Here is a 9,157-nt window from a genome sequence, read left to right on the forward strand (position 1 = left end):
TGAACCAAAAAAAACAACTAGGGTTTTCTAACGAAAACCGATCCGGTTTTCTAAAAAAACCGGATGGCGCTAACCTCGGCGAGGTCCAGCACGGCGCGGCTCTGGCGAGGGGTGGCTTGGTGCAGGGCGGCGGTGACGCGGGCAGCAGGCGGCGGCGGCGGTGACGCGGGCAGTAGGCGGCGGCGGCGGCTTGCGGCGGCGTGGCGCGGCGGCTCGGCAGTGGCGACGGGCGGCGGCGGCTCGCGGCGGGGTGGGGCTCGAAGGTTGGCGGGGGTGCGGCTTATAAATGGGGGGGGGGAGATGGTGCCTTGGGGGAGGGGCAAGGCGGCGGCGGAGTCCGGCTCGGACTCGTGTCCGAGGTGGCGGCGGCGCGGTCTCCGCGCGGGAGACGGCGGCCGGGGAGGTGGGCCGGCGGCTAGGCTTCGGCCCAGTCGGCTTAGGCGCATTTTTTTAAAAACAATTCCGCCGAAACTCGGAAAAATGCTAGAAAATAAAATAAAATTCTAAAAATGCCAAAACAAATATTCTCCGTCTAAATAAAATATTTAGAATGAGATGAACATTTTCTTGGCCCTAAAATGCAATTTTGAAAACGTGCAATTTTTCTAATGCAAATAAAATCCAAATAAAATCTAATAAATTATTTTAATATTTTTCCTCCAATATTTCATTTATTTTGGAGAAGTCATATTATCTCCTCTCATATATTTTAGCATGAAATACTTTTCGGAGAGAAAATAATTAAAATCAAAAATCATCGTTTCATTATTGATAAAAAAATCAAATATGAAAACTGGGAAATCCCCAACTCTCTCCGAGGGTCCTTGAGTTGCTTAGGATTTTGAGGATTGCGGAACGAAAATGCAGTAAAATATGATATGCAAGAATGACCTATCTATAACAATCCAAATTGAAAATTTTGGGATGTTACAAACCTACCCCCCTTAAGATGAATCTCGCCCTCGAGATTCGGGTTGGCTAGAAAATATGTGTGGGTGGTCTTTGCGTAGATCATCCTCTCGTTCCCAGGTGGCTTCATCCTCGTTATGGTGACTCCACTGAACTTTGCAAAACTTGATAACCTTGCTGCGGGTGACTCGTCTAGCAAACTCCAAAATCTTGACTGGCTTCTCTTCATAAGTCAAATCACTGTCCAACTGAATCGCCTCCAAGGGTACTGTATCTCTTAACGGTATATCAGCCATCTCAGCATGACACTTCTTCAACTGTGAAACGTGAAACACATCATGAACTCCTGATAGTCCTTTAGGTAACTCCAATTTGTAGGCAACTTCTCCCATCCGTTCCAAAACACGATATGGTCCTACGAATCTCGGGGCTAACTTTCCCTTAACTCCAAAACGTTTCACTCCTCGCAAGGGGGATACTCGCAGATATGCTCTATCTCCAATTTCGTAGATTACCTCCTTGCATTTCGAGTCTACATAACTCTTTTGCCTGGACTGAGCAATCTTCAGTCTATCACAAATCAGCTTAACCTTCTCTTCAGACTCCTTGATTAAGTCTGGTCCAAACAACTGTCGGTCTCCTACTTCATCCCACATTAACGACGTTCTGCACCTTCGTCCTTACATGGCTTCGAACGGTGCCATCTTCAAACTGGCTTGGTAGCTATTGTTGTATGAGAACTTTGTGTAAGGCAAATTGTCATCCCAACTAGATCCATAATCTAGCGCACAGGCTCTCAACATGTCCTCCAGAATCTGGTTGACTCTCTCTATCTGTCCATCCATCTGCGGGTGAAATGTTGTACCGAACTCCAGTCTTGTTCCCAAGGTCTGGTGTAACTGATGCCAAAACTTTTAGGTAAACTGTGTTCCTCTATCTGATACGATGGTCCTCGGAACTCCATGCAGACATACAATCCTGGACATATATATCTTGGCCAACTTCGCACTTGTATAAGTGGTTTTCACTAGGATAAAGTGAGCCACTTTGGTCAAGCGGTCAACTACTACCCATATGGAATCATATCCTGATTTGGTCCTGGGCAATCCAGTGATAAAGTCTATGCCAAGTTTATCCCACTTCCATTCGGGTATCGGCATAGGCTGTAACAATCCTTCCGGCTTTTGACGCTCTGCCTTCACTCTCTGACATACATCACATATGGCTACATACTCGGCAGTATCCTTCTTCATACCCGTCCACCAGAAACGTTCCTTCAAATCCAAATACATCTTGGTGTTTCCGGGGTGTATCGAGTATGGTGAGTCATGAGCCTCCTGAAGTATTAACTTCCTGATCTCTGTGTTATTGGGCACATAAACTCGGTCCTCAAACCATAAGGTGTCGTGCTCATCCTCACGAAAACCTTTGGCCTTTCCTTTGCTCATCTTCTCCTTTATCTCGTCAATCTCTTTGTCATCCTTCTGAGCTTCCTGAATCTTACCCAACAATGTCGACTGAACTTCCATTATTGCAACAAAACCTCTAGGAACAATCTCTAATCGCAGTTCCATAATATCCTCTGCTAACTCCTTTGGCACTCCCTTACTCGCAAGGATATTAGCATAACTCTTCTGACTCAGAGCGTCTGCTAGGACATTGGCCTTTCCTGGATGATAGTGCAGCTTCATGTCATAATCCTTTATAAGCTCCAACCATCTCCTCTGCCTAAGGTTCAGCTCCTTCTGTGTGAAGATGTACTTCGAACTCTTATGATCCATGTACACATCACAACGGTTTCCAATAAGGTAATGTCTCCAAGTCTTCAACGCATGCACTACGGCTGCTAGCTCCAAATCATGCATGGCATAATTCAACTCGTGAGGTTTTAGTTGTCGTGAGGCATACGAAACAACTCTTCCGTCCTACATAAGCACACTTCCAAGTCCTATGCGAGAGGCGTCGCAATACACTTGGAAATCCTTATGTATATCTAGAAGTGTCAGCACTGGGGCTGTAGTCAAACGTTTCTTCAACTCCTAGAAACTTGCCTCGCAATCTTCCGTCCATTTAAACTTGGTATCCTTCTTCAATAACTCCGTCATTGGTTTCACAATCTTGGAAAAATTCTCAATGAATCTCCGATAGTATCCTGCGAGTCCAAGGAAATTGCGGATCTCGCTAACTGAAGTGGGTGCCAACCATTCAGTGACTGACTGAACCTTGCTGGGGTCTACTGCTATACCTTCTCCTGATATAACATGTTCAAGGAATCCAACTTCCTTCAACAAAAACTCGCATTTGCTGAACTTGGCATACAACTGGTATTCCCTGAGTTTCTCGAGAACTAATCGCAAATGCTCCTTGTGCTCCTCCTCGTTCTTCGAGTATACCATAATATCATCAATAAACACCACAACAAACTTGTCCAAATATTCCATGAATACCTTGTTCATCATGCTCATGAAATAAGCAGGGGCATTAGTCAGTCCAAACAACATGACCGTATACTCATATAATCCATAACGCGTGGTGAATGCTGTCTTTGGTATATCTTTCTCTCAAATCTTCAACTGATGGTATCCCGATCGCAAATCGATCTTCGAAAACACCTTAGCTCCTTGAAGCTGATCACACAGATCATTGATCATCGGTAGTGGGTACTTGTTCTTGATCGTCACTTCATTTAAGGCCCGATAATCAACAACCATTCTTAGGGATTTATCCTTCTTCTCAACCAAAAGCACCGGGCTCCCCAAGGTGATGAACTCCTTCGAATGTATCCTTTCTCCAATAACTCCTTGATCTGTTTTCTTAATTTCCTCCAGATCATTCGCGGGCATCCGATAGGGTCTCTTGGATATTGGCCCTGTCCCTGGCAATAGCTCTATCAAAAACTCGATGTCTCGTTCTAGTGGCATGCCTGGTAACTCCTCTGGAAAAACATCCGGGTAATCCCTCACTACAGGCACTTCCTCCTGAACAACTCCCATGAGGGTATGCACTTGGATCCTCCTAGGCACATGCATGGATACATACTTAATCCTTTTTCCCTCCGGGGTGGTGAGATAAATCGACTTACTAGCACAGTCAATACTTCCTCCATACTTTGACATCCAGTCCATGACTAATATCAAATCCAATCCATGTGACTCCAAGATAATTACGTCGGACGGAAAAACATGGGTGACAATGGTTAGGGGTATCTGGTCGCACCATCGACTAGCCATATACTCTGCTCCAGGTGAACGCACTAAGAGAGGGGTCCTAAGGGTTTGGGTTGGTAGTTTAAAATTATCCATGAATCCCCTTGATATGTATGAGTGCGATGCACCAGTATCAAATAGAACAAGAGCGGTAAATGACTTAACCAAAAACTTACCTATTACCGCGTCCGACTGCTCTTCAACCTCCTCCACGTTAACGTGGTTCACTTGTCCTTTGTTGAATGGATTGGGCTTCTTCCCAGCGCTCCCATTTCCGTTTCCATTCTTTCCTTCAGGGCACTCCGTGGCATAGTGTCCAGTCTTCCCGCACTTGAAGCAAGTGACGTGACTTAGATCTCTTTTGGCGGGCGTGGCTGGATTAGGGCGGTTCTGATTGTTATTGGCTCCGTTCCCATTCCCATTCTTAGTACCATTGTGGTTATGCGATCCTCCTCCGGTGTGCTTATGACCTCCATCATTATGAACAAGTCCTCCCGAGTTCGGGGTTAAGCGAGGTTCTGCTGACCTCCTGAGCTATACCTCCCTTGTCCATACTTCCTCTTACGGCTCTCAATCTGCTGCTGCTTCCCTTCAATCATAAGAGCCTTATCTACCAACTCCTGGTAGTTGTTGAAGGTTGCTACCATCAACTACATACTCATCTCATCATTCAGCTCTTCCATAAACTTCTCCTGCTTCGCGGCATCTGTGGCCACGTCATAAGGGGCATAGCGAGATAACTTGTTAAACTCATCCACGTACTGAGCCACAGTATGGTTCCCCTGGCATAAGTTGTGAAACTCGCGCTTCTTCATATTCATAGATCCAGTTGAGACATGAGCTGTGCGGAAAGCTTGCTGAAACTGGTCCCAAGTGACACTGGCTATGGGGAAAGTGGCCGTGTAATTCTCCCACCATGAGGCTGCTGGTCCATCCAATTGATGTGCGGCAAAGCGCACCTTCTCAGCATCTGTGCAACCTGCGGTGGTCAACTCCCTTCCAATACGGCGCCAATCAATAGCAACTATAGGCTCGGTGCTACTGGAAAACACCGGCGATTGTAACCTTAGAAAACGGGCTAGGTTGTCAACTGGCGGCAGGTTGTTGTTGTTGTTGTTACCCTGGTTCTGAACTAGTAATTGCATCAAGGTGTTCTGCTGCTGGATCAACTGAGTGAGCTCCGGCAGGAAGGAATCCGGGGTCACGTCTCGGAGGCATCTGATGGGTTTAGAGGGAAGAGATCAGAATAGAAGAGGGGGTCTAATGAGAAAGCACTACCCATATGCACATGAGACAAACACAATCATTTCACTCAATCAATCAAGCAAGGACATACAAGCGGTCTATAACTATCGCAAAAGTGATCAACTACTACTGAATACATGGGGGAATACTACTAATCATTGGGTGGTCATGTAGAAATTTTGATCGGTGGAAGACTCCATGATATCTGCTACAGCTTCGTCTTCAAAGTCATCATCACTAGGGTCGGAGTCGGTGTTGTCGATGATGACGTAGTCCTCCGGACGAATCTCCTTTGGTTCTTCATCTTCTTCTACTGGAGTGGGGTCTCCCATGAATATTCCGATCTTCTTAATCAGGTCATCATTCTTCTCCAGTAGTGTCACAATTTCCTCCTCATATCCATCGCATGTAGACTTAATTCTTCTTCCAGCTCGATGATCCTTGTCTTCGCCTTCTTCAAATCTATCATGTCTGCGCACATCTGATTCTCCTGGCGTCGAATGTGTTGGTTTAGTTCCTAGATGAAAGCTGCAATTGATCTATCCTTCCTGGTGCTGATCATCTCCCATTGCTTGTCTCAGCGCCCACATATCTGGTAGATAGTGTCCTTAAGATCCTTGTGATATACTTCTCCAACGTGTCCCATGGTGATGTGAGCTGCCATACTCTTTCCTAAACTCTAGGTTGGTGCGTCGAAGGAAAATTCTATAGGTTTAGTGACTGCCGTGAAGGTCCTTCCTGGAACTTGAACTTGAATCATCCATCGCTCCTCTTCTGGTAAAGTGGCGTTGTATGTCCCGGTGAAGCTTGTTATTCCAATGTTCAAGTACCTAGTGACTTCCTTCAAGTGTCGTCCAAAAGGTGCTTCTTCATCCGGTTGTGCAAACTTGTTCCTTGCATCTGCCACCCTAAAGAGTGGAAAATGGAGAGGAGTCAGAAATGAGAAGAGAATAGTGATCTATGGCTTTATCTTAGTGGTCGTGTCCTACACTCAACCTGGCTCTGATACCATCTTTGTAGCAACCCGACCTCAAACGGTCAAGTCTCTGTGCTTCAGTGTCATCCCTGGATCGCTAATGCTGACACACATAGTACTCGAAGGATTTAAAACAGAGTAGAAATCACACACTTATTACATCGGATGTCTCAAAAGAGAACTTATTACAATAACTATGGCTTAAGGCCATCTAATGCTATAACAGCGGAAGGCTTGGAAGATATAGTGAGCCTATCAACTCCAACGGCATAGCTGAGCTCCACAGCAACGACCTAACGAACCTTACTCCTCATTTGGAAAGTCTACAACGTAATACGTTGCAGCTCGAAAATGGGTCAGCACATGGAATATGCTGGCAAAGTAACACGGTAGAGCAGAACAGAATAAGGCTATCACTACATGCATATTTGGCTGGTGGAAAGCTCTATGGTTACAGTTTTGCGAAAAGCCAATTTTTCCCTACAACAAAGGAATAGATTATAAATTTACTATCATGGTAGTTGAAACATCATTGAGAAGGTTCCTCCAACTCAATCCCAATTAAAGTGATTAACAACCCAACAATATTAATTAAGAGTGATGAGATACTTAAGATACTCCAAGTACTAGATACTCAAGATTGTCCATAACCGGGGACACGGCTAACCATGATTTGTTTGTACACTCTGCAGAGGTTTGCGCACTTTTCCGCACAAGACAAGATCGCCTCTGTTGGATTTCTCGCACTACATGGTGTTTGAGAAACGGATGACCAAGACACAGTCTTTCAGAAACATTAACTCTCTACTCCGGGTAGACCATACCAAACCTACAAACCCACTACCTGCTGATCTACCTCTTCAAGAGCTTCACGTAACTTACTCAACTATGCTAGAGCCCATAATATCTTGTGGCTGCACACAGAAGTTTCTAGCATGAATCATCTCAGTTTCCCTTTGAGCCTGGGTGGCGGCCCATAGAAAGATCACACGGGTACTCCGGGATTTCCAAAAATAAAGGCAACATTGGGTACTCCAGGTGCCTCAATCCACACAGATATGTGTTTAAGTTGCCACCTTAAGTTAAACCATTAATTATCAATCTCACATCTGTCATGGATTTCACTCACCCAAACCACGTCTACGAGCATAGCATAGCAATATAAGCAATACGTAGAAGTAACTCCCAAGGTTTGAATGTAACAGGGCAATAGGTTCTACCTCATCAACTACTTCCCAACCCACAAGTTAATGCCATCCTAATCATGCAATGTTTGAGGATTGGAACTAATGCATAAAAACTGGGTGATAAAGGGTTATGATCAAAGTGTTACTTGCCTTGCTGACGTTCCGCGTAACCTAGAGACTCCAAATAACACGCTTCGCACTCCAGGAATTCTATCACAAACAAACAATAGCATACATAAGCAATCAAGCAAAGAAAACACGGATAAACCTCAAATAAGAAGATCTAACCAGAAAGTTCAACTTAAGAACTCTGGTTTGCAAAAGAATCAAACCAAACGGAGCAACGAAACTCAAACGGCAAAAGAAACAAGATCCATTTACTAATCTGGACCTAGGTCAAATTTTACAGTAACAAAAGCTTGTTTAAGTTGGTTAAGCGGAAAGAAGGTCTCGAGACGAAGATCTAGGCGCTTGAATCGCCTCATTCCGACCAACGAGCGAAAAGATAAACTAAAACTAAAATCAGATCAGAAATCACGATCGAGAATAATCCCGGAAAAATCCGACAAAAGAAAACTGACGAATAGGCTAACAAATGAGCGTTCGTTATCTGTAACTAACGAGCGAAAACCAGTCGTTGAAACGAACGTCCGGACGAACATCCGCTAAAAAAGAAAACTGAAAATAAAAACAGGAGAACCGAAAAAAACGACAAGGGTTTTCTAACGAAAACCGATCCGGTTTTCTAAAAAAACCGAACGGCGCTAACCTCAGCGAGGTTCGGCACGGCGGGGCTCCGGCGAGGGGCGGCTTGGCGCGAGGCGGCGACGATGCGGGCAGCAGGCGGCGGCTTGCGGCGGGGCGGCGCGGCAGCAGGCGAGGCGGCGCAGTGGCTCGGCAATGGCGATGGGCGGCGGGCGGTGGCGGCTTGCGGCGGCGGGGCGGCAGCTCGTGGCGGGGTGGGGCTCCAAGGGCGGCGGGGGTGTGGCTTATAAAGGGGGGGGGCAGAGGTGGTGCCTTGGGGGAGGGGCAAGGCGGCGGCGGAGTCTGGCTCGGACTCGTGTTCGAGTCGTCGGCGGCGGCGGCGCGGTGTCCGCGCGGGAGACAGCAGCCGGGGAGGTGGGCCGGCGGCTGGGCTTTGGCCCAGTCGGCCTAGGAGCGTTAAAAAAAACAATTCCGCCGAAACTCAGAAAAATCCTAGAAAATAAAATAAAATTCTAAAAATTCCAAAACAAATTTTCTCTGTCTAAATAAAATATTTAGAACGAGATGAACATTTTCTTGGCCCTAAAATGCAATTTTGAAAACGTGCAATTTTTCTAATGCAAATAAAATCCAAATAAAATCTAATAAATGATTTTAATATTTTTCCTACAATATTTCATTTATTTTGGAGAATTCATATTATCTCCTCTCATATATTTTAACATGAAATACTTTTCGGAGAGAAAATAATTAAAATCAAAAATCCTCATTTCATTATTGATAAAAATTCAAATATGAAAACTGGGAAATCCCCAACTCTGTCCGAGGGTCCTTGAGTTGCTTAGGATTTCGAGGATTGCAGAACGAAAATGCAGTAAAATATGATATGCAAGAATGACCTATGTATAACATTGCAAATTGAAAATTTG

This window comes from Triticum urartu, chromosome 6A (genome assembly GCF_056163025.1).
Source record: "Triticum urartu cultivar PI428250 chromosome 6A, HENAU_Tu73, whole genome shotgun sequence".
Lineage (NCBI taxonomy): Eukaryota > Viridiplantae > Streptophyta > Magnoliopsida > Poales > Poaceae > Triticum > Triticum urartu.